This window comes from Aythya fuligula, chromosome 2, assembly GCF_009819795.1.
Source record: "Aythya fuligula isolate bAytFul2 chromosome 2, bAytFul2.pri, whole genome shotgun sequence".
NCBI lineage: Eukaryota > Metazoa > Chordata > Aves > Anseriformes > Anatidae > Aythya > Aythya fuligula.
Window position 1 is genome coordinate 45,389,423 of NC_045560.1, and position 26,861 is coordinate 45,416,283.

The following is a 26,861-nucleotide window of genomic DNA, read 5'->3' on the forward strand; positions in this document are numbered from 1 at the left end:
AGAAAGGAGCAGCTCAAAGAGTTACCATTGTGGAGGTTTCGCCCTGGTAATGCCATCTCTACTAAAGATCTGGCCAAGAGGACAGACACCTTAAACATTCACAAATATTAAGTGAGATGTAATATTAGTTCTCAAAGACATGTTGCATCATCCTTTGAAAGACCAAGGCAAGAGGAAATTTATTATTTATTTTTTTTAAGTGATTTGTTTGTTAGATGCTGTTATTTTTTCCCTTAGTGTTACATTTCACCCATTACATTCATCAATAAACTTAGCAGGACACTGCCTGACATTTTAAAAAATGCAATCAATTATGAAAAGGCATGCTGTTTGAGAAAAATGTATCCCACACTGAAAATACAAATTTAGTAACTCTCTCCAAGCTTTTAAGTTAACCTTATTATTATCCACGTTGAAATAATGTCCAGAGGCACCAGACCATTGTGTAAGTCACAGCAGAGTAAATCCGTAGAGGAAAAAAAAAAATGCCTTGACCTTATCTAAAGTTTTCTGTTGGACACGTCTGAAATCCAGTCGTTCAGCCACGGGTGTTCATTCAGTACCCTTCATTTCTAGTCGCTGAAGAACAAGAGGGATTCTCAAGCCAACTCCTCCCACAAATACAAACGATAGAGCTTACTTGGGCTGCCACGAGCCAGTCTTCTTGCACAAAAATCAAAGCGAGCACATTCTTGGATGTTTCAGATCCCCTTCCCAGCAGCTGGGAGGGACTCTCCAGTGCTAGATCTCTCCGGGGCTGCAATGACCAAAAAGATGAGCAAATCCACATTTAGAGAGAATGGGAAAGGACAGACACCATTCTGAGGAATCACATAATTCCTTCTCCTTTTGAAACCCTTTGGGCAAGTTATCTACTCTCATACAAAGACGAGGTTATTTCTTTTTAATTGTGCACAAAGAGCAGAAGATGAAGTAAAATAAATTATAACTAAAAGTCTGTAGACCTGCTACAGTATGTAGCTGTACACTCATACTTACCATATCATATTTCCTAATATCAGCTGTTTTAGATGTTAGACACTGTTAGCATCTACCTTCACCTGAGGTGTTGGAGCCTTATCAGCACAACTGTGCCCAGGCTTAAACCATCAGTATACAAATAAGTCTTGCTTAAAAGAATCTAATGCCAGTCTCTTTATTGCTCACCTAAGGCATTTATTGCACTTGGTAAGCTATGAAGAAGGGCAGCCAGATTGATCCCAGGATTATAGGATGGGAACTAATGGGAACTGTTATAAAATTTTAATATATGCCATCTTCCAGACAAAAGGAGACTCAGAGGGGAACTGACCTTTGAGTACAGAAACCTTAATAACATGTCAACAGTGGCTTTACTTTTTCAATACAAAAGGGAATGACAGTATCAAGGAGATCATACTATAGTTGTACGGTATAGAAATAACTCTCAAAGGAGAGGTTTATGCTAGACTTAAGTGAATTTACTGGTTATATAAAGACTAAAAAAAACACAGCGCCAAAGAAATGCTGATATAGTTGCCATTGATTTCAAGCAGATCTGTGCCAAACAGCACCAGCTATGAAAATAGCTCTGTAAGCGTCATCTCATCTTAACTTCTGATTATACTCCCACAGTATTGACACCCTTTTTAGCAGCACAGTCCTCCTTCAATTTGTACCTTTCCATTCACCACCACTATTATGAAAAAAAAATAAAAAAATAAAAACCAAAAAACAGTCTGCTCTAAATAAGCAGCATATTGTTTACAAAATAGAATTTCACGGAAAACAAAATTACCTGAGATTAAATTTACCAAACATTTTTGGCGAGAAAAAAATAAAAAATAAAAGAGGTGTAGAGTCAGAATAACTTAAAATTGCAAGGGAGGTCATCTCATCAAGCCCAAGGGAAGAAATATTTAAAAGTCTAAAACCCTAATTTTAAAATTTCAGAACTATTTTTTTTAGGTGAAGCAGTCTGCAATTGAAGCCATGTTTGTTTTCTAAATTTGCTTTTAAAAATATGCATGGAAAATTGGCACTTTCAGATTGATCCTTTCCTATTTTACCCCAACTGTTCTGGAAACATTCAGCAGCTTTCATCGCTGCCCGCCATCTCTTGATGACATGGCTCCATCCAGACTACATCTACAATGGGTTTAATCCACAATGGGTTTAATTCTTTCCACAAGAACAGATTTAAAATCTCTTACACATTCGATGATAGGAATGGTATAAAAGAAAAAAAGAAAGAGAATGCCATCACCTTCAAAAGTGCCATTTAAGAAGTAATTCAGTGTCTCCAGATGAACAGCATTCAAGGAATGTATGAGCTTCAGAAAGATCAATAGTACCTTTCACATTAGGAATATCTTACTTAGCCGCCATGCAGAATACGCTCTATAGCATTGTGCAATACTCCCAAGGGCTTTTATTATAAATGTAGAATATAATATGGAAAAATTATCAATTCTTTTTTCTGGTGTTTGAATTTGCTATACAGGTAACTGTCACGCACCCAGCCAGGAGCTAGCAACTAAGTGAATTACACAAGCCTAAATAAAGCATAAGCTATCACCCGTAATAACGACACACTTAAATTAATACTGGCCTTGAAAATATTTTACCGATTAGACCTAGTAATAATGACTGGAAATACTCAGCCATTTATTACAAATTCATATCCAGACAATAGTACTGAAGAAAAACCTGCCTTCACCTTATAGAGTCACGCCCAGCCATTCATTGAAAAGCAAACACACGCAAAAACCCCGCATTGGAAATACAAGGTGTATGCTTAATACACAGCTGTGGGGAAAAGCCATGCACTTTCCTGCTCTTATTGACTTTGCGCTGGTTGTCATGTGAGAGAGAAACTACACAAGGTCTGTAAAGCAGATGTATTTCTGCCTTTGCACTGTGTGATACCATTTGCTGAGGTTTCCTGTTTACTTTCAGATCAATTAGTCAGGTACCTGTGCCTTACACAATGCATGAGTTTCTAAAGCACACAAGGCCTAATTACTGTCCTAGGTTAAATAACTAAACTAGGATTAGCAAAACGTTAATCTGGGCATTTGCATTCAAGAAAGGCGTCTAAAAACAAGCCAAATCCAAATAAAAGCACTGTCAGGAAATGAGGATGGAATTAACTTTTACAGAAAGGACGTCCTGCCAAACCTAGGAGTCACAGTGAAAAACAAGAGAAGTGTGGGAAAAGCCCTTATCACACAAGGGCCAGCAGGAGAACCACCAGATCTCTGTCAGCTCTGTTTAAGAGTTGGCTGCATTGGCAAAGCATTGTCAGCAGGTTGAGGGAGGTGATCCTTCCACTGACCTCAGCAGAGTGCTGGGAGTGCTGGGTCCACTTCTGGGCTCCCCCACATAGATGATAAGACACTAGAACAGGATTTGGGAAAGTCAAGTTCAAATTATCTGTGCAACTTTCCAACAGAGCTTCAGCAAATCACCCTATCCTGTGGTTTTTGTTTGCGTGGTTTTTTTTTTGTTTTTTTTTTTTTTGAGGTGTGTGTTGGGGTTTTCTTTGTTTCTTAACGATCTAATCACAAAACTGATGGTGAGGATGGGTAAGATGTACCCTCCAAATGACATGCTGAAGAAGTGATTACATAGAGATGGTTCTTGGTTTTGTACCTTCCGCTTTGAAGGTCACACACCTGTATATTGCTTGAGCTCTGAGTGCGGTATTTCCAACCCAATATTGCAGCACAGCAATAACTTTAGCCACAGTGATCAATTCTCCAGTCAGTTTTCAATATGCATCTATGAAACGGTATTAACACCAGGAGCGACTCGGAGACCTTACATCGATTTACAGTATCTTTTTATTCTGTGCGGTTTATATTCATGGTTATCTCATCTAGGAACTTCAACAATGATGTTTTTTCCATTTTCTACAGCAACAAACAGATAACGTGGTCGCCCACCTCCGAAGCATGCACAGCCGTTTTGGCTAATAGTGCAGGCTCAAATAACCACAACAAATAAGCCTCACAGAATGACTTTTGCACAGCACTTTACCCTATTCTACAGAGTCAAGCAGAACTGTAAAATCAGCGACACAAATCAAAACCTTGAAAATTGCATTACCTTAATACTTGAATTTGCCATGAAAAATTGCCTAAGCATATTTGCAGACTTTGTAATAACTTTAAAAATTGGTTTCTCATTATCTACTTACCTAAATAGCAATTTTACCCTTTTCTGAACATAGATTATTAAATTAGAATAGGTTTAACCATTTTCTCTTCCTGCAACCAAGCTCCCTGAGACTCAGGAGACCAGAACATGCCTGATGAAACCGAGCAATTCAGTAACTTGATTAAAAGGACTGGGCTGCTCAACAAATAGGCCCAGCAAAGGTCCTGTGTTGAAGCTTTCATGTGCCAGCCTTTTAATTTCAGAATGACATTCAATAAGGGCAATGAATTAACTAATCAAAAGGACTTGAATGAGTGAGTTAGAGGTGGCTGAACTTGAACTGAGAATGAAAGCATGCATGTAGATGAATAGAAAGGATGAAAACCATACATACTCTCTCCTTTAAAAGCACAATACCTGCTGGCATACCAACCATTCCAGCACTTCAGAGGTATGCTGGCACCCCTTATGGAGGGCAATATATGATAGAACAAGGACTCACTGGGAGATTCCCTCCATCATACTACTTTTAAGTATTCATACCAGTATTTCCTGATAACCATTTCCATGTCCCTCACTTCACGTTTCCAGCCTCTATACAAGATGCCCCAGCAGTTGGGCTGCAAAGCGAGCAGTGCACTGCCAGTGCCAAAAAAAAGGTCCCTTCAGGCATAACCGAGCTGATAATCTTATTACTGGGAGAATTATAAGCAATTCTCTCTGCTGTTAATCCAGAGGCAATGCAATTCCGTAGTGCTAGGGATGGTACGTTAGTACCAGCAGTTACCGTACCAGTCACATAATAATCTACGATCATTATCTGGATGTGCTTGGAATGGGGAGAGATGTGATGATACCTGTGCTTCGGAGGCATTCAGCCCATGCCATTCAAATACTGCACGGAGCTAAGGCAGTGCTGTTGGACACTGAATGTGCATTTTTGCGTCCGTCTGACTGGGTCTTCCAGGACACCCACTGGTCTTTTGCACCCATCTCTGCTGAGCAAGGGGAATTGCAGACTTCCCAGAGAAAAAGCCAAAGCAAGAGCCAGGGAGGAAGTGAGACGGAAACAGTTATAAGGAAAGAAACAGACTTTTTTTAGGGAATACTGAAGCACATCTTTACATAATATAAAAGGAGCGAACAATTGGCAGATGGATCAGGCCCAGAGGGTTCCTGTAAATGGGGTTACATCAGGCTGGTGACCTGTCACTTGTGGGGTTCCCCAGGGCTCCATTTTAGGACCAGTCCTCTTCAACGTTTTCATGAACAATTTGGATGAAGGACTTGAAGTTTTTTTGAGCAAGTTCGTGGACGATGCCAAATTGGGTGGAGCTGTAGACTTGGCCAAGGGTGGTGAAGCCTTGCAGAGAGATCTGTACAAATTAGAGAGCTAAGCAATCACCAACGATATGAAGTTTAATAAAAGCAAGTGTCGGATTCTGCACCTGGGAAGGGGCAACCCTGGTTATACGTAGAAATTGGGAGACAAAATACTAGAGAGCAGCTTGGCAGAAAGGGAGCTGGGGGTTTTGACTGACACCAAGCTGAACAAGAGCCAGCAGCGTGCCTTGGTGGCCAGAAGGGCCAACCATATCCTTGAGTACTGTGTGCAGTTTTGGGCACCACAGTATAAGATATAAAGCTGTATATAAAGCTGTTAGTGTCCAAAGCAGGGCAACAAAGATGATAAAGGTTCTAGGGAGGAAGATGTATGAGTGGCTGAAGTCACTTGGGTTGTTCAGCATGGAGGAGACTGAGGGGAGACCTCATCATAGTCTACAACTTCCTCACAAGACAGAGTGGAGAGGCAGGTGCTCAAATATTCTGTGATTGTGATACATGCTGCACCTAGTGACAACCACGCTATATGCCACCAGCCAGAGCATGCACATCCCACACATCGTTCAAATCCATCTTGCGTGTCTTCAATCTTTTAGAATTAGCCTTTTCAATAGCTCTGTCATCTCCTTTTCCAGTTCATGAGCAGCATCCACCAGGGTCATGAGCAGCATCCACCAGGGCTACAATACCCACCTAGACTGGCAAATTTTAATCACTTAAAAAAAAAATAAAAAAAAGCAGTTTTTCCTAAAACTGCTTTTTCTGTTTAAAAACTGTACCAGTCATAACATTTCTTCAGTTACTGCAGCCTGAATGCTATTTGTACTTTCTCCTTATGCTAATGGACTATAAGTAATTAAATGATGTACAGGAGAGGCTGGGAAAAGCATTTATTGGACTTCATGCACTTTAAAACAGCCCATCTTACAGATGACAGATTCGGGTCAGGGCAAGTCTAAAATGGGACACTATCACCTCGTACAACACAAGGAACAAGTAGGTAGTGCCCTTCCCCCCATCCCAGCACACCCTCAAAGAGACACAACTTAAATTTTGTTCCTTGATGCTTCAGAAACCTTTGATGGAAACACATACAGAGATTTCATCTGCGCTTTTATCTTCCCCGTAGTCCTGCATGGCACAGTCCCATAAAGAAAATACTGATCTGACTTCACTGCAATCAGCAAAGCACAAGGACTGGACAAGAGCTGCAGAAATTTGTATGCAATTAAGTGTCAAGGCAAAAGGGAGGAAATATACATAGGTATATATATACACACACAAGTACTTACACAATCTTTCGTCACTTTATAAACTAGCAGTCTCTAGGGGAGATCCATTTTCACTTTTTTTTTTTTTTTTTTATAAATCTAATTTACAGTAGGCAAAATAAGAGACAAAACTAGAAATACAGACCTCTCAGATCTGTTCCTATGGCTGCCAGAGATGAGTAAATGAATCACTGAAGGTGCTTTCTGGTTTCTTGAATCCTCATTGCTAAGTCATCAGATCTGTCCTAGTCTACCACCAGAGCAGTGGAATGTACTGAGCTTCTCCCTACTCAACTTGATTTTCCCCAAGAGAGCTTCATTTTACTGCAGAAAATCAGAATAAATGTTATTTACATCAAAACCCAGACACGACTTGACTGGATGTGTACATTTTAATAACTGTAGTAATATAGCACAGGTTATCTAACACGACAAAGATGGTAACTGGTTACAGAATCAGGACTTTGTCTTCAGGGTGGAAAGGATCCTTGTGAACATGTTTGATAACCTGCATCAGAAACTGAATAAAGTTGCACCTAACTTTTAAAGCAGGGCTATAATTTGAGTGACAGGAAAAATTTCTAAGAAAAGACAGATTCTGAATAAGACTTTGAATAACAATGAAATCACCACAACCATATGAAGTGCTTCCAAATGTTAAATACGCTGATTATTAAAAAAAAAAAAAAACACCTTATTTTAAGGCTGTCATATGGAGTATGCCCAGCTGACAAATGGTTTGCAATCTTAGTACAATATTTTAATTTTTTAATAAAATGAGCTTAACGTTGTTTTGCCAAGAGATCTGCTACGTAATGCTGTAAATAAATTCTTATATTTCATGTATGGAAACGTGATAATCTGAAAGATTTAGAAATTTTAAGAAATTGTTTGAAACAGCTTTCCAGATTGCTGCTACTTTGAAGCATGCTAGAGGTACTTATTAAGGGGGAGGTAAAAGGGGGTGTCCTGGGTTTACGTAGCAAGGTTTTGGTAGCAGGGGGCCATAGGGGTGGCTTCTGTGAGAAGAATCTAGAAGCTGCCCCACGTTAGGTAAGGGCCCTGGTGCTGACCAGAGCCGAGCCAATAAGCAATGTTTGTGCCTCTGTGAGAGCAGATTTAAGAGAAAAACAAACAAAAAAACCCACACTGCTTCTCAGCAGCTGGGAGAGAAATCCTTGAAAGAAAAATCTTTGCACAAAGTCCCAGAACGTGTTTTTCTTTTTGCTTCTTTAAAATATTCTGATAAATTAAAAAAAATGTTAGGACACTGCATAGGAATAACCAGCCTGCTAAAACTTTTGTATAATCTCACTATATATACCCTATATAAATACCCTAGTGGCTAAGGAAAAAATGTTCCCTGACTTTTGTGGGCTGAGGTCCCATCCCTTAATATTTCCCCAAGGCAAATATTAAGGCATCTGATGCACAGTGGTTCCTTCTGCTGTTTATGACCTACCTCTTAGCAGCTAGTTCTTGGGCTACAGGGTTTTAAACCACCTGTAATCAGTTATCAGGGTAAGGCTGGAGACAGATCCTCTTCCACTACCACAGAACATGCCTTGAATCCACACAGCGTCCCCAACCATGTCTAAGAGGTCTCACCTGCATCTGTGCTCCCCTCCCCTTCAAGCCCCACAGATTCTCAGCTCAGGAAGATGCACAGTTCATCCACATCTTGGTTCTTGCCTACAATGAATGCAGCTGCTTGTCCTCTTGATAACAATCAAAGGTGATGCTGATTCTTCAACATCACTCACTTCTGAATGCATGTGGCTTTCAAAATAACATGCAGTACTGGAAGCAAAGGACAGCGCATTGAAACATGATTTAAGCCACTGTCTTCAACATTCCTCCAAACACTCATTTGACGGCCAGGCTGGAAAATAACAGAGCTCTAAAGGTTATTAGGCTATTGTTTATGACAATGGGAGTGTGAAAGTTTGCAGTCATGATAACATATTCAAGTTAAAAGAGAAGAAAATTGAAGACACGATTAAAAAAAGCCTGTACACACAATAGCTCCGACTGTCCCTTTATGTAGCTGACAAAGGAGCTTTCTTCCCTAGTCTCTCATCAATTTTATTTTTTTTAATCTCAACATATTATAAAGGCTGAGAGAAAAAGAAAAATTAATTTAATGGATTTTTCTACGTCCATTCTGCAAAGCAATTTTTAGTCTAGAAAGAGGTACTTCAGTTTACCTAAATTGACTCTTGTGGGTATTATACTTAGAATGAAAGTTTAATAGATGTTAGCTCAGTTGAGGAAGTAAATAGCTCATGGAAGACAAATGGCTCTAAATCTCTTCATAAATAGTAATTTTTCCACAAGTGCTTCCACATAGCCCAAAAGCATATGCGCTACTAAAATATAATAGGCAACTATTTCCACCTGTCATTTAATCTGGTGGAATAGAAATTAAACATAACATTGTGATCAGGCTTCTGCTCTCTCTCAAATATACATCAAATACCACACAAACCCTTTTTTAAGGGGAAATGCACCCAATTGTGTTCTGGGCTGGGAGTCCAGACATCCCTGTTGATGCTACACTGCCACAGATCCCTGGTACGACTGCAAACAACCAACATTTGCAAGAACTCACAGGCTGGTTAGACGGTGACTTCAAAGGCAGTTTTTCTTTTTTAATCTTCTCTGCCTTTTCTTCCCCTTCAGCCTTTCATGTTGCCTCTTCCTTCCCTTGGGGCTAAAAACCCACTTCCAAATACACACCTCACATAACTGACACCCTGAGAGGGAGTGAAGGCAGATTGTGACCCTGCATTGCTGCCCTGACAGCCCTCGCTCTTGGATGCTGTTTTCCCCAGAACACCTTCATCTCTGCCTGCAGGAATAAGAGCAGAAAAACCAGAATTGCCACCGTCCCTGAGAGCTTGTAATATCCTGTGCAATAGCAATACTGCTTGGAGTTTCCGAGCAAGTTGAATTGGGCAGAGGGAGAGTTGACACAGATGTTCATTAGGAAAAAAAATAAACAAAAGCCAACACCTAGAGTTTCAGTCCCTCTGTCACCCCAAGTGACAGATTCACAATTTCCATCCATCTTGCTAAGTGCTTTCAACTAAAAACTGAGCAAAAATTTATAGCAGAGTTGTTGCCAGCCCCGTCCTTTTGTCCAAAATATATCAGTCCTGGATGGGAAAGGGTTCAAATCCTTCCTCTGCCCAAGAGGATTCAAAGGGTTTCCTCTCTCCTTCCCAACCTTTGTGCTCCTGTGGGTGACATCCAACAAAACACGGAGCCGGGCTGAAGCCTGAGGCACGGGGCCTCCTTTCCCCACCATGGCTGGTTGAGCAGGGAAACCAGGCAGGATTCTTGCATCTGCTGGCCTAGCTCCAAAGTAAGTATTTCACAGGAGAAAAACAAAAAGTTTGTCTACTCACAGGAATTGCTCTAACCACTGGCCTGTACACCAAATGGCCAGGGACCCCTGTGTTCTGCTGCCAGGAAAACTACAACTTCAGGTGAAAACGGAATATTTTGCCTTGATTTCATTTGATCCTTCCTAATGTGAAAACCAAGTTAGGTGAAGATCTGTGTCAGAACAATCCAAACAAGCATTTGAGGTTATCTGGCTCACTGGCCAAACAACCAAAGAAAACACATTATTTGCCCTACACCGCAAGTAGACATACATGTTTCCTGACACATGAAAGCCAGAAAGCAAATCTGCTTCAATCCAGGTCAATGGATTAGAAGTACAACCTTATAATTGAAAAAATAAGAGTTATTATATAACTCTGAAATAATTAGAAGTATTTTTTTTTAAATTGTTTCAATCTGAATATGGTTAAGGAGAAGACATCACAAAAACCTTAAATTCTCTTTTAAAGTACACTAGCAATAAGAGCTTAGTAGAACTAAGGACTAGACATTACATGAGTGTTTAAAAAGAGATCCTTTTTATCTCTGATAATACAATAATGCTCAGTTGAAAATCTTTATAAATCATTCCCTTAAATAGAACACAAAACCCTCTTTTTCAGATGTCTACATTTAATTTCAGGACAGAAACAAAAAAAGTGGAGACCAAAAAAGCTAACAAGAAACCAAGGTGACAATACAAACAACGTATAATGTTAAACTGTCATACTGTGGTTTGGTTTTTAGTGTATTTTATTTATTTATTACTTGTTTTCTACCTAGCTCATTGTTTTTTGACACCTTATGAGTAAAACTTCCAGAATTTCCATTTTTGATGAAGGCAAATGGAATAGACTTACAAAACTGGGCCCTGCAAATGCCATAATTCTGCTGCAACCCTGTTGGGTAAGATAATTGTTCTTTAAAGAAATAACTAGAAGCCCATAGAGTTCACTGGTTACAAATTAAATAAATACACATTTTATCCTAGACCACTCAGCAGGTATAACAGTCAAAACCTAACTAATTTTTGGAATCAAATCTCCAGGTGTTGGAGAAACCTCTCCTACGAGGACAGTCTGAGAAAGCTGGGGATGTTCAGCCTGGAGAAGAAAATGCTGAGGGGTGACTTTATTGCAATTTTTCAATACCTAAAGGGGGGCTTATTAAAAAGATGGGGAGCAACTTTTTGCTTGGCAGATCACAGGAGGAAGGGGAATGGTTTTAAACTAAAAGAGGGGAGATTTAGATTAGATGTTAGGAGGAAATTCTTCGCTCAGAGGGTGGTGAGGCACTGGAACAAGTCACCCAGAGAAGCTGTGGATATCCCAGTGTTCAAGGCCAGGTTGTAGAAGGCCCTGGGCAACCTGACCTAGTGGATGGCATCCCTGCTCACGTCAAAGAGGCTGGAACTGTATCATCTTTAAGGTCCCTTCCAACCCAAGCCATTCTATGATTCTACAATGCTATGATTTAAAACAGGAACATGCAGCCTTCTTAATCCAAAAGCCTCACACCAGCATCCTCAAACAGCTTCCAAACATCTACCCAAGAGAGTTAAAGAGAAACCCCAGAGATCATTCAGTAAGAAAGGGATGAGAGCAGCTCTCATGAATCACACCTAGATAACACAAGGGATTTGACTGTGGGAGCTGCCACAAGGAGCTCTTTCAAGCACAAAGGCAGGCGAGAAGGTATTAACAGACAATTTGGGTAGGACTCTCTGCAAGAAACTCAACAGCTCCACCTCCACCCTTACCACCTTCCTGCCCTTCTGGTGCTCATCAGTGACCACAGCAGACATCCTGGCAAGCCACTTTCCATGGTGGAGTATTATGAATTAAACAAGTCAAATGCAACTTCCTCTCTCTTCACAGGGCTCAAAAAACATTTTATGCTGATAGCTAATGCAAGACATTTTCCACAGAGGTCAGCTTCAGTGTTTTGCTCCTAATACATGGCTATTATGAACATTTAACACCAATCTTTTGCTTACACAGAAGCCTTTAACAGTATACTAATATTTTCCGACCCTTCAATGCATGAGTGACTCGAACTTTAACTTATTTTCCAGCTTAGTTCCACTGGGTGTTTTCCATCTGCTTACAGGATCCATACTCAGTGAAATAAAAACAAACAAAAAACCAAACACACACCCCACAAAATCCACACTATAAAAATTCTTTACTATCAAGGCCAGGGATAGGTCACATCGGAATTAGCTAACAGAAACTGAATTTGTGGTCGAAGTTATATCCTCACTAAGCCAAGGAAACCACAGTCAATAAGAGATCATGTTCAGCCGGAGCTTCTTGGCAACAGCTGTATGAGAAATGCTAGGGCTACTCTCCTTCGTTCCCCACATGTTTCAGAAACCACTGGGCACTGCTGCTTTCGCAGGTCTCACACGTGCTGCTGGCAACTCACGCGGTGCTACTTTGTGAGCATTTCTGAGTGCAGCTCATATTTTGTAGTGGGGTTGTAGAGATCGGCTACAAAGCAAGCCACTCGCTGTATCCATCTTCCCCGATTCTCTCAGGCTGCAGGAGAAGCGGACCATTTCAGACCGATCAAACCCTCAACATCCTCCCCGTGCTATTTCATTCCACTGCGATTTAGCCTCTGGTCACACGTCTAAAACTCAACCCTTTTAAAGAATTAGCATCTGACAAGTCAGGAATGGTTAGCGGGGAATGGATACAACAGCGTGAAAGAATTATTCACCCACTAAATGGGCTGTTAAACATAACTACTTCCACAATAAAACACTACCAAGGCGTAAGTGCAAATAAGCAAATTAAATCTGGTTACTTACTAAAGAGGGTGATTATACAGCAACTGTTTGCCCACAGTAAAATGCATTACAGCTAGGAAGGTAATAAAATTCAAGTCATGTAAAAATCCGCTTTTTGCTAAATTATGTCCTACTATGCCTACAAAACAGATTTGGCTTCACCATCGTCACTTGTCAGAGACGTGTTTCATCTTATACTTAGTACAGACCAGGTTTAGAGACTTAAATAAATACTGCCTATGTATTGTTAAACTTTACATATACCAAAATATTTAACTTTGGTTCAGACGAAGGCAACTTCCACTGCAGACAAGAATAGCTACTCTTACAAGTTCTCCTAACCAACTCTGCTGAGGATCACTGCCAACCTTCAAATGCACCCCTTTGACCAGTTAACACCAAAACGTTTTAAGGATGTTTCCTCAAAAAAAGTTTACTAATCTTTGAACCAAATGGTTTCCAATATTCTTGACTTCTTTATTTTAAACAAAAAAGGCAAAACTAACTCAGGCAGCAAATTCAACCTATAACTGGGTGAACACTTGGAAAGAATGCTGCTAGAAGAAATTGCAGCTCAACATAAGAACCATCACAATTTGTTATTTCACTACAGCAGGAAGCAAAGATCATAGATGGATGGAAGAAAAGCCTTCTTCTGCACCAGGCTCTGATAAAAATGAGGATTTTGCAAAGTATTCAGTCCTGTGATCCATTCAGTTGTTGTTGCCAAAAACAAAACTAGTTGCAAGTTGTCCTGTAACTGCTGCAATTTCATTACTCTCAGACTAAATACTTCACTAAAGGAAAAGTCCCACGCCACACATAACCACTCTGGTACATAAAATAATTCTTAGCAATCCAATTACTTACATTTTATTGCAGAAATTACAAGATGACTGATGCGTCAGGCCAGCCACCTTGCTAACACCTGAGGAATGCTCATGCCACCAAGTCTGCAGTTTCAGTGGCATCTCTCAGATGAAGATAGCACAGCCTCTGTCCCTGTTCATAAGCAGCATGGGAAGTCACTCACATCACACTTTACATAACTCTAACACCAGAAGAGGGGTGGATTTTCCCAAAGATGTCAGGCTAACAGCTGTGCATAATAGCAAGCGATACGGAGCTGCTTTTCATTGTCTCTTTATATATATATGTATGTATATAGGTACTTTTCTCTAGCTAAACTAGAACAGCAGAAAGAGCAAAGAGCAAAATCAATAGCCAGCTTACAAATTAGTACCATTACCTGATGCACCCCATCATAAATCTTAGGTCACAGAAAAACAAAACCGGACTACTCTCACAGTATTAACTCTTGCTATTTTATATCAGAAATACATTGGCTTCCCTCACATGCTGCATGGAGACCGATTTCTTTAAGCAAGTTTTGCCATCTGCGTGGAGAGGATCAAGCATAACTCAGTCATTTTTTTCTGGACAAATTTATAAAAAGCACAAAGGATGCAACTGAAATATCAATTGCCCCCAAAACTGAAGAAACCGTAACCCAAAAACCCATGGCAGACAATTGGTGTTTTGAAAACTTCCAGATAATGGAAATTGGTTTCTTCAGAGTTTTTTTCCAGTTATACTACCGCACTAGATTTTTTTTCCTAGTGTTTCACCTGATTTTTCACTGCAGATATCAAACTTTCAAAATCTGTAAATTTACAAATACAAGAAGTAGTCAAGCTTTCTTTCTTTCCTGACATCCAAGACACAACTGGTGAAGGCAATATAAGCTTTGCATTTCACAACAGCCAAAAACTTACCTACTGTTTCTTTGTTAAAACCTACTTGTAATTTCTGATCTTTGTACCCCCTTATCTTATCCTTAAGTATCTTACCCTCTCTTTTTAAAGCCTATTTTTATTTTCCCTTCTCTTCAATTTTACCTACTGGACCACCCCCTCCATTGTTCCTTTGCATCCCTTGTCAACAGTTACAGCCTCACCTTCCTCTATCTTCTATTTCTTTCAAAGGGCTTTTTTTCTTTCTTTTTTTTTTTTTCCTCTTTTTTATTTTTTTTAAAGTTCTTCCTACCACAGGCAATCTGTATCAGCCCCAGGCCAAGAACCAATTATAAACCACATATGTGTCAAACGTATACAAAAACACACTGATGAGTAAGAGTCCAGCACAGGGTAGGCTCAACTTGCACAGCTTTCCTGCAGACATCCAGTTATTTCGAAAGTAGATCAAATAACCTTGCAGTTACTATTCACTCTGTGTCCTCCTAAGGGAATCAGCACAGTATAGCTTATCCTGATTTCACACCTCAGCTTTGTGTGAATCTTCCTCCTAGGGGTTCAGCTGTCTGTGCTCCAAGGCCTAGTTTTGACGCAGCAAAACTGCATAACCTTGGATGAAACTTCTAAGGAAACTGCCAGCTTGCAAGAAAGCAGCGTGACAATACTTAGACTACAGCCGTGGTAGAGAAGAACAGTAAATTTGCAGCCATGGGTAAGAACCTTAAGAAAACGGTAGCGGTTAGCAGTTCAAGAACTCAAGTGGAAGGAAAAAAAAAAAAAATCAAAAAACGGAAGCTAGCAAGTAACACTAAGAATGAGCCCAACCAAGAAGCAATAGAAGCCAGCCTTCCCCAATATCGACAGCTTCCCAGCCAGCAAAGCCTCCCCAGGTGCCTTACCTAGGGGTGGCACGTTAATGCTTTGCCTGGTAGCTCAGTAGTCCCAGTTACCTACCACACATCTTAGTCAATCAGCAACTAGTTTAAAGTTGCATATATCCTGCTTTCATAGTCTTTTTGTGCGCACTAAAGGGTGAACATACCGACCAGAGAGAGCATTCCAGCTAACTGCAGTAGCTTTCCCCCATGGGGCTGTTTGACAGGGTCTGGAAGAGCGACAAGCATTCAAAAGTCTTCCTGCTGCTGACCAAGTGCACAGCATACTTCTTAAAATTCTACTTTTACACATGCACTGACAAAATAAGAAGTCTTTGATCATATCAAGTCCCCATGAACTGGATGCTTTATCTTCATGCGCAGAAACTGGAATACAGTCTTCTTTATCAGTCCATGGAAGACGTTTAAGAATCATCTAAAAACCACTTCTCTAACAGAATTGTTCTTGCAGTCAGTGTTATCCAATGTTGTAGTTACATTTATTTTTCTTACTGACTGGATTTGTTATTTGGTCTTTTTTAGGTCTACTTTGTGGCGTCTCTTCCTCGGGCTCATAGTTGAGCACAGACTGCCTACAAACAAGACTGAAAATTCCACCCCAATAGAAAGGATTTCCTTGTATAATCAGACAATGTCGTATCACCCCTTCCTGGCCTTTATAACATTACAGACATGAGACAATATTGAATTCAACACTAAGGTATAATCTCATAAAAACACTTGTTTAAACATTTTTCCACACCTTTTTGTGTACACTGTTATAAATCAGCCATTCATTACAAATCCATCTTCAGACAAATGATGACTTAGTCTCTTGTTTTCTAGATCTGACATTTTACACGCATGTTGTAACTACAGTTCAACAAGCATTTATTTTGAAGCATCATATCTTAGCCCCTCAACAGAGAGGGGCACAAGGTATCTGAGATTGTGAAGAAAAAGTGACTTCCAAAGTTCACCACCTCCCCCAGTTCAGACTATTCTCTAGTCCTATGGCACAATTCTTTCTTCTGGAAGATAATATTGTGTTTGATAAGAGGAAGGGCTGATGCTGCCATTTTTCCTGTAAATTGCATGGGATCTTTTATATCAACTCAAAACTGGAAAGGAAAAAAAAAAAAAAAAAAAAAAAAAAAAACAACTTATGTCACAATGAGAAGCAAAATTAAAGTTTAAAATTAAAGCAGCAGCTGATCTGGCTGAAAAGACAAAAGGTCTTTTCCTAAATTCAGAGAACGTTACACATGGCACAAAAGTTTCTGCTTGCTCATTCTATGCTTGGCTATGGCCAGCTCTCACTTGGACCCAACACTTACGTAACATTGTATTTTATACAACTGCAAAACAACCTACAATCAAGCTGGAGCATGGCAAACCTTCCATTTCTTCCAAGCAATGGAAGCTGAGCCTCAGCCCAGACCATTAATACAAGCTTAAAAGACTGAAAGCCTTTACAAGTTGGAAAAAAAAAAAAAAAAAACACAACATACCCAGGCATTTTCCAAGCCTGCAACCCCTCACAGGGAACTGGACATTAATTAAACCACCCTGGCAGAGAGGCTAGTTATATTTCCTGTTTCTCTTGCTCTTCTCCATCTATATTCTAGTTCCATATGAATATTATCATATTTAATATATATATACACACTATTACTGAACAAACATTATATATATATATATATATATAAATAATATGCATATATAAATATTTCCCCATTTCTTTCATCACTATGCAAAGCCAAGCCTATCTGGCCAAATGTCATTTTAAATCTTTCTCAGTAAAACTTAATGATCCCATAAAACTTTCACTACCAATTAACAGCCAAGTAGAAGCATCTGTTTCTATCTGTTACCAAGACTGATGTACAAAGGCAACATTTGCACCAGGAGTATACAAATGATGTGCAACTCCATCAGCTGGCAAATGCAATGGTAACTGCAGCAGTTTTTTCACAGCAATTAGCATAAGACCAAATAAGAAACAGCTGTCTACATTATTTAGCATCCTGCTAGCTGTGGGTTATTCACTTGTCCACATTGCCAAGGATTTTAATGGCATCGACATCAGTGCCAATCACTCACCTCCTTCACCCAACTGCACAGATACTCTTTTAAAGCAGATTTTTCCCAAGATATTGTTTATTCAACGATCCAATTATGCATGTATCAAAATATCCAGATGCTTATTGACAGAATCTTTCTAGACGGCAACTAAAATACTGACAAGCCCATTACTTGATATTACTCTGAGCCACAGGGACAGATCTTGCTGAAGAATACAATATTCAGCCTCTGGACAAAATACTTCAGGGATTTTTCTCCTCTTGCAAACAGAAGACCAAACAAATGAGAAATTAATCTCAAGTATCACCCATGTCAAAGGTGCACCCTACAGCCAAACAATTGGCTTTGAGAAGGGTGCTTTGCCCTCTCCAGATGCATAGCGAATTTCTGTCTCACTGTCTGACAACTAATGACAATCCAACTAACATTTAGTGATTAATTTGCATTAAATAATGCACTGGAGGAAATTATAGCAGGCAGTAGATGAGGAAAGTATGGATTAATTGCACGGGTATTGTGCCAGAGCACTCCACAGCTCACAATCTTTTCCACCAAGAAAACTTTTTTTTTTTTTGCTTATAGTATATCTGTTTTCTACCTGTCCAGTGTTCAACTACACTGAATCTTATTCCACACTACTGTAACTCTCAGTAACAGCCACTTACAACCTTTGCTGATCCATGAATGACACTCATTAGTGAGCTAAATGCTCTAGGTACTCCCCCTTAATTAATCTGACGAACATGCCTCTACTGAGGATAAATGGGGAATCAAAGGGCCACAAAGATGCTCAGAGGGCTGGAGCACCTCTGCTATGGAAGAAGGCTGAGAGAGCTGGGAATGCTCAGCCTGGAGAAGAGAAGGCTCCAGGGAGCTTTCTGTGGCCTTTCAATACTTAACGGAGTCTTATTTTATACTGTAAGGGTGGTGAGGCTCTGGCACAGGCTGCCCAGAGAAGCTGTGGATGCCCCATCCCTGGAGGTGTTCAAGGCCAGGTTGGATGGGGTTTTGGGCAACCTGGGCTGGTGGGTGGCGTCCCTGCCCATGGCAGGGGGTTGGAGTTAGATGATCATTAAGGTCCCCTCCAACCCAAGCCATTATGTGAAAGTCACAAAGGGAGCTACAGCCCGGAGTCACTGCTCTTACCACAGACAGCCCATTTGGCCAGCAGTCCAGCACTCCATCCTGAGGTGCTTCTTGCCCTCCTTTTACCAAAGAAGCAGGCAGACCTTTCATTTCCTAATTTGACAGGCTTGTGCTGGGAAGGTTAACCTGCCTGGGTGCCGGCCACCCCGTCCCCAGGACCCTCCCAAGCCGTGCTCAGCATCGAGCTGCCCCAGGACGGGCTTCCAGGGGGCCGATTTGGGCCGAGCCGGGCTGCACCCGGCGGCCCCGGGCGCTCCTTGCGCGCCCCCCGGCGGCTTCGCCCCGCTCCTGCGGCGCTGGAGCGCCCCGGACAAGGGGGAAACTTCGGGGAAGGTTTCGTGGCACAGCCTAAATTAAGGCTCCGGCGACGCCGCGGTTCTGTTGTTGTCCGGCAGCGGGCACGAAGCCTCTTCGTGCGGCTCAGCTGGCCCAACAGCGAGGAAACGTGGCACGGCTGGCATCCACCGCAGCGCTTGGGTCTGTGTTAGGTTTTTCAGAGTGTGCTCTGCTCGTGCGATGTGCGGCTTTTTCTAGGGCGCAAATGCCACCTTCAGACTTCCCTGCTCTGCAAATCAGCGCTGCCTCAGGACACCCACATCAGCGTGGAGAACAGACTCTGAAACCGCAGCTAGAAGGCGACTGTGCAGCCCGCAGTGTTTGCGGGAAGAAGTGGCAAGCAAAAGCAAATTAACACAATTTCTTTTTGTTAGTTTGTGGGAGATGCACAAACCACAATTGGCTCACTACTGGGAGACAGCCTCGGGGGCTTTGGCTGCCCAAACCTGAGCCTAGGTGGAATAAATGCCCCCACTGCCAACAGCCAGCATCTGCTGCTGCTGTTCACATGCGTGCACTAGCGAAAGACACTTCAGTTCCAGGCACAGACAACAGCCCAGCTGCTCAGAGCAACATGCCTTGCTCAGGTTTTCCTGTCAAGAACCTTTGTATTAATAAATAAATAAAAGTTCAACTATTTAACTACTTTTTTGACTGCGTGTTACAGTTTTCAGGTACAAAAACGTGGTTACCATTTTGACAGCTATCCCAGCCCAGCTCTTTACAGGCACGTATTCTTCCTCAAAACTTTCTGCTTGCTTAAAGTCACCTTACCGATGAAGTATGCTACAGCAGATGATGTTAGATTTTAGTTTGGATACTTCTGCGAAGTGTTGCTGACTAAAGGTTGCATCGGGAACCATACTGCTGAGCACGGGGTATCTCACCCTCAGCTTCCCCACCCTAACAATCCATTAACAGAGTGCTGTTTCCTCACTGAGGCTACCAGGTCATTTTAAAACATTCAAATAGCAAACGTAAGAAGAGGGAAGCACCACAATAAAATATTGCTGCCCACTACATAGAATGTGCATGCAAAGACACAGAAAGCCACACAGCTGAAAAACATTTTTAACTTTGAACATTCCCAACCAACCGCTGGACGCAAGAAGTAGCAATGCCTCTCTCAAAGCATAGTTCAAACAATCTATAGCAATGCAGGCAGACAGCATAGGTAGGATTGCCAGGCTAAAGCTTTTACTATCTGGCTTCAACTTTTTGCTCTTTCAGGCTTCTCAAGTGACTCAGTGAGGCACTTACTCTCTCTGCATCCATGGCACTTTCCTATCCCACCCCTGTGAAGATAAACCAGCAATTGTGATCCATCAGTGATGGCTGCTACATAATGCCTTCTGTAAAACAGCCTCAGACACATAGCACCTCACCATTAGCTTGTCTGTGTATCAGGAGCTCTCAGCTTTGGCACACTGCTAAGAAGAGAGTTGATCCCATTGAGTTGATGTTTGAGGTACAAATATCAATTTCTTATCCACAAAATTAGCTCACCGTAACTCCCCTCACTGCAGTATTTTAAACTGGGGTACACTTAAGCACGTTATTCCAGGAAAATCTCTCCCCAAAGTTAGGCTTTATAGCTCAGCTAATCAAACTATTAGTGTTCTTCACATGCATATTAAGAATCTCTGTTGATTATTTTTTAAACAGTTTTCTTGAACACTTAACTCCTGTGACATTTTTTCCTCTTAAGGTTTCAGCCCAGAGAAGCTCTTAAGAGTAAGTTTATAGGAAAAAACAAACAAACAAACAAACAAAAAAAAAACTAAGGCGTGCACTTCAGGATATCAGGTATCCAAGTCTCCAGTGTGGCCATGAGGTTAGCAATCTGTCTATCTACAGACACTGAATTTTAATGTGTATATTCTTACCAGATGGAGGTCTCATTGTGGGAATATCATCACCTTAAGCACCAGAGCTAACAGTTACACCGCTATGCCCTACTTCAGAAACGCTACCTGTTTTTTTTGTATCCAAACCCAACTGCCCCAAAGGTAGCAAATACACCTGCTTCAGAGGGGTTTTAAGGCTATAAGAAACTTTCCAGTAACTTGCATTTGAGCTCCACACAACGCAGCACAGTGCCTGTTTCTCACTCAAGGAACCAGACTCTCACAACCTGAAATCCTGAGGACCTCAGAATGAACTGGAGAAATGCCATCCCAAAAGAGCTTTCTCATCCTAAAGCAGTTACAGCACAGAGAGCGCTCCTCACCCTCCAGTCCAGTCCTACATTGCTACTACTTTAAGTAACAAGAAAGTTTCTGTTTTATTTTACTTTCTTCCACACTCTAACAAATGCATTTTTTACAGCAACACTTGCAGCAACAACAACAACAGAGTTCCACGAGCAACTGACGGGAGTCCCTATATCTGCTTACTGTGAAGTATTTTAGGAACACAGAAAAAATAGAAGAGCAATAACTGAATAGTCAGCTCACACGTGAGGAAACCGGTAACCAGCAAGCTTTTCTGTGAGCAGCGCTCTGCTTTCTGCAATATTTCTGTATAACACAAGAAAGCAAGCTCCTCAGGGGTGAGGCTGACGGAGTACATGTGCCTGTACTTATCTTATTACAGAAAGGTCCCTGCTTCTTGGCGAGGGCTTCTGAGGCACAGCTGCAACACAATCAGGGAATCAAATTTCTTCAGGATAACAAGAGTGGGCTTTACTGTCATCAAAACACACTGAGAATTTCTGGATTTCAGTGTGATCAAAGACTGTCAAGGGGCTGGCTCCTGGAAGCGAGGCACCTGAAGTAACGGGACTTCACGGCACTTGGCTGGAGCAGCGACGAGGAGACCCAGGCGCCAAGTTACCTAACGGAGCGCAGGCTGCGCGCCGCCAGCACATTGTGTAACAAACCTCAGGACAATTTCACAGGTCCCCATCAGGCGAAACTCCCCGCTGGTTCCCACGAAGCAGCTCTAAGCGATCAGCAGCAGCAAGAAAACCTTGCCTCGAAGCGAAAAGGTTTATCCCGAGCACACGAGATCACCAGAACTCGGGGAAACCCCAAACTCTCTCGCTTTAACGACCCCGGGAATTTGTCCCGTGTTTAATCTACCAGCCACGGACATCAACCTCACCAACGCTGCATCATTTTCGGTAGAACAAACCAAAAAAAAAAAAAAAAAAAAAGGAATAAAACAGTTTCTCAAACAACCGCCCGCGACCTTTAACGCCACAACCCCACGGCAGCCCGGCACGGTCGGGAGAAGGGCGACGGCTCCCTCAGCGCCCCGTGTTTGCTCAGCTCTGGGGGGGCTCCCCCAAATTTCGGGGCTGCCCCGACGGTTCCCCCTCACCCCAAACCCCCGCCATGTGCCGTTACCAACGGCCGCAACCGACGGGAGCCCCCTCCTCTGCCCGCCCGCCCGCCAACTTCCCTCAGGGGCGCCGCCCGCCCCTACCTGCCCGCCTGCCTCCGTCCCGGCCCCGCTGCCCGTCAGCGGCTGGCGGCAGGGCAGGAGCGCTGTCCCTCCGCCGGGGCGAGCCCCATGTGAAGAGGAGCGAGGGAGCCCGGCGGCTCCACCGCTGAGGGGAGGGATGGAGGGGATGGGCGGAGGGACGGAGGAGGCGGGCGGCAGCTCCCTCCCTCTCCCTCTCTCTCTTTCTCCCCCCCACCCCTCAGCTCGGAGCCGCCCCGGCCCCGGCTGAGCCCGCGGCAGCGCCGCCTGGGGGTTGAGGCGGGCACGGAGCCGCCCGGCGCTGCCTCAGGGGCTGGGAGCACCTCAAGGCCGGGGGGTATCGCCACAGAGCCTCCCGATTTGGGTTAAGCATGAGGTGAAACACACGCTGTCACCGCATCCACATGTCACGGCGAGCACTGCGAGTGCACCAGAGCCCGCAGGCTGAGGGAGGAGCAGCACCGGCTTCCTCAGTTCGTTGAGGCACCCCTGGTGTCTGTAGACACCCAAGGGAGAAGAAGGGAGAGCATTGCCCCAGCAAAGCAGAAAATAGTTCCTGTGGTTAAAACACACCACTGGGACAGGGATAACAGGAGTCACTCTTTGACTTTGCCCACCCACGGTGGCCACTCAGCTCTCAACCGACCGAGCAGCTGTGGTGATGCCAACTTGTGCCATGGCTCCCCATCTGTATAATCTCATTTCTCTTCCCTATCTCACAAGATTTTGATTAAGATAAATTCAGAGGCCTCTCCCGGGCACACGTATGTGACAGTGACAGAACTCCTCTAGCGTATGCACCGAGAGAGAGATGCCACAGCCGCATCCTGCCCTCCCCTGAGCAGGCATAAAGATGCATACATACAACCTTTGTGAAATTAAGATTTATCTAGTGATGCAACTAGTCACGGAAAGGAAAGGACCTCAAAACAACGACAAATGATTCCTATGCCATGAATTTAATGTCAGGTGCTTGCTGAGCTGGCAAATCCTGGAATGCTGCCCCTGAGCACTGAGAAGTGTGAAACCAAGAGCAGACAAACACATTCTCTGGCCCAAACCAGAAATATCACGACTCTTCCATATTAAAAACCACTTGCAGTGTAGCTGAAACACCCTGCTAGGAAAGCCTGGCCCTCTGATTAGACATTTTAACATAATACTGGCAGCATCAAAAGCACATATTAGAAATGTATATTGTAAACTTGATTTTTTTCCTCCATGCAGATGAAGTACAAATTTTACTGAGCATATCATGCAAAAAATATTGCTTATCAGTAATTTGTTCACAGCACTAAAAATCAAAGATCAATTATTGTATTTACCCACCCACAGAACTAAACTTAATTTACTTTAATAGAGCAGTGAGTTTTACGTAAAACTCATCTAAGTAAAAATTGTCATCTTACTCAGTATGATTTCCCTTGTAACAAAGAAGAGGTGAGTAGAAAAGTATTTTTGTAGAAATAAAGCTGTGATTTTAGAATACTTAGTGCATATAGCCTAACCCCAAAACTGATCAAGTTCTCAAGAAAGCCAAGGTTTCCCTCAGGTTTACTTGGCTCTCAAAAATCTGTTATTTTGATAACAGCAGAACCACAGTGCCCTGTGCTGAAGTACTGCTGGAAGAGAAGGAAAGCACCGAGACTTATTGGTGAAGCCTCAAGAGGAACTCCCTGCATAGCTCCAGGGACAGGTTTGTGCAGTCCCTGGGCAGCTGTTGGGCAAGGCTGCCTGCTTTCCAGGCTCTGCATGCTGTGTCCTGGCTGGGAGCTGTGACAGCAGGCTGCAGCTGCTTCCTGGGAGCAGGACACAGCCTCCCTGCACACCAGGATGCTGGACAGTCAGCTCAGCACTGTGGAAAACAATCAGAAATCCAGCACGTCCTATGGGAATGGTTTTGGCGAGATTTTCACAAAAAGTATTTGCTATGCAGATGTAGACTGGAGTCTACCACCTGAGAAACTCTGAGAGGAGGGAACAGGATCCAACCCCAATCTGCACTTAGCTGAGTCAGGGTGAACACCAAGAATGAGATTTCTGCTCTCTATCTTCTGCTCCAGCACTCAAATCATACTTCCCATTCTCAGGCATGGAAATAACAAGAGCACTGGATGTCACCCTGTAGTTATGTGCCCACGCAGCTACGTGCCTTGACATTTCCTCTGCTCGCTAATATTACCTGCTAGTGTTGCTAGAGCACCCTTAATGGGACAGAGAGCTGCTGCAAATCAGGACAAGAACTGCTACAAGTACCTGCTTCTTCCTGTGGGTGGCATCAGAATATCTTCAGTAGACCAAAACTGGTTTATAAAAAGAGGAGAGGGATGATGTTCCTGTTTGCCAACAGCAAGCATCATTGCAGTGCAAGTGCTGCTTCTGCTAAGTGCGCATAAACCAATAGATGTTTAATTTAAACAGGAGATTTAGAACAGTTGGAATCACTCTCTCTCCATCAGTCCTTAGTTCTGACAAAGGAAGATCTATCCCAACTTGTGCCCATGCCCTGTACAAGTTGCTCTTACCACAAAAAGAGGATACAAATGTACAATTAAATCTCCCTGCACCTACAGCTTCAGCAAAATCAAAACCTTATCATCACCAGTAGTTTCATATCCATTTACACAACCTCATCAGTAACAAACTGATGAACTCAAGTGAATCAGCACAGTTCAACAGGACACAGACGTGTAAGTGCAAGCCAGGGAGGGTTACAGAGGCAACAAATGTAAGGAGCTTTCAGAAGGCCCCCACTCATAACCAGAGCAGGGCTGTTCCCTGTTTTTACACTGTCACATTACAACTGTCATGCTCATTTCTGGTAGCTGTGCAGATCAGCAAGGACCTTATCACACTGAGACAAGTCAGCTCACACTCCAAGCCAACACATGCTCTCAAACCTACAAGCACCGGTGTCTAGTGTCTAAAGCCACAAGGCTCTAACTGCTGAGCAAATGGTTGCCTTACTTACCTGTGGAGTTTTATTTAGCCCATACTTCTTAAGAAGATGATATATGAGAATACAAAGCATATTATCATGTTAAGTTTAAAATACTTGATTGAGAATCTGAGAATGACTTGCGCTGTTCAGTTGCCCATGTTATGAGGCTGCACAGCCTGAGCCCATAACCACTCTATAGCTTGATCCACTTAGCCCTACAGCCATACCACCTGCAAACAGGGGAAAATAAAAACTTCAAAAGCACATCAGGAAAGTTTTCTTTTATATATATATTATATATATATATATATTCTTTTTGCTGCTTTAAAAACTTTTAAATTGATAGAAGTTGGTGTCAGTTGCCTTTGCAGGCATTCACACCTGACTTCTACCAGACTTTCACCAGATTCCACCTAGGACCTTCGCTGACACAATTGCTTGCAAAAAGCCTGGATTAATCACATTGAGCATTTGGTCTCCAATCTCCCAAACAATTAGTGAGAGGGAATATTTTGTTTTAAAGCTTAGGTATGTGGAAAAATGCTAAGGTTCAAACAGTGCTAATCATCCACTTTCTGAAAAACAGGGTCTTTTTAAGGTGTTTCCAGGACTAGAAGTCACCTATACTGCCCTAACACTCAGCTTTGACTTGCACTGATCTAGGGACAACTCCAGTTCTCTATTAGATTTAATTTTTTAATGAGGTCACTACAAAAAAAAAAAAAAAATATATATATATATATACATATATATATATATATATCTCCTGAAATTTAGGGTTAAATTTAGGAGTTATGAATCTCTACATACAACAGTCAACCTGAGCAGGTGGCACATAGATACTTTTTTCTTGTTGACAATGGTGTTGTTCTTAATTTTGCATGTGGTCTTTATGTACGTTGTAGATAGGCACAATAGATACACATCGGCAGCTCTGATAGCATCCAGAGAGGAACTGATCTCCCAGTCCAGGAAATTATCCTAGACCTCTCATAGTTTTGGCAGCAGAATTTTAACCAGCAGTTCCCAATGTGCTCTGCCAGAACATTGCACTCACAGGACTTGGAGTTACTGAACGTATTAGAGAAAATTAAAACAAGAGAATCATTAAAAAAGCACAAAAAAAAAAAAAAAGGGGGGGCTACATCTGTAACTTTGAATCCTAGTGGTTATACAAATCAGCTAGGCGTTCTTATGATGCATGACAGCATCTGAACCCTTACAGAGGATAACCTTGACATTCAGTACTGCCTTGTTACTCATCTTCTGTACAAATGTTTCACTGACTTCTGAAAGCTGAGCTTCCCTTGCAGGTAAAGACAGCAAATGTGCCCTCAATTCCCACAGCCCACCCATGCA

The 26,861-nt window shown here is 42.3% G+C and overlaps 1 protein-coding gene across 1 annotated transcript in view; it reads right to left on the reverse strand.

Moving 5' to 3' along the window:
- The window catches only part of CPNE4 (copine 4), a 225,409-nt gene extending 202,708 nt beyond the window's left edge, over window positions 1-22,701 (reverse strand). Inside the window, exon 1 of the mRNA XM_032181441.1 lies at window positions 22,565-22,701. The gene's annotated coding sequence lies outside the window, so the exon portion shown is untranslated. The remainder of the gene's footprint in view (window positions 1-22,564) is intronic.
- Window positions 22,702-26,861: the final 4,160 nt, after the last annotated feature.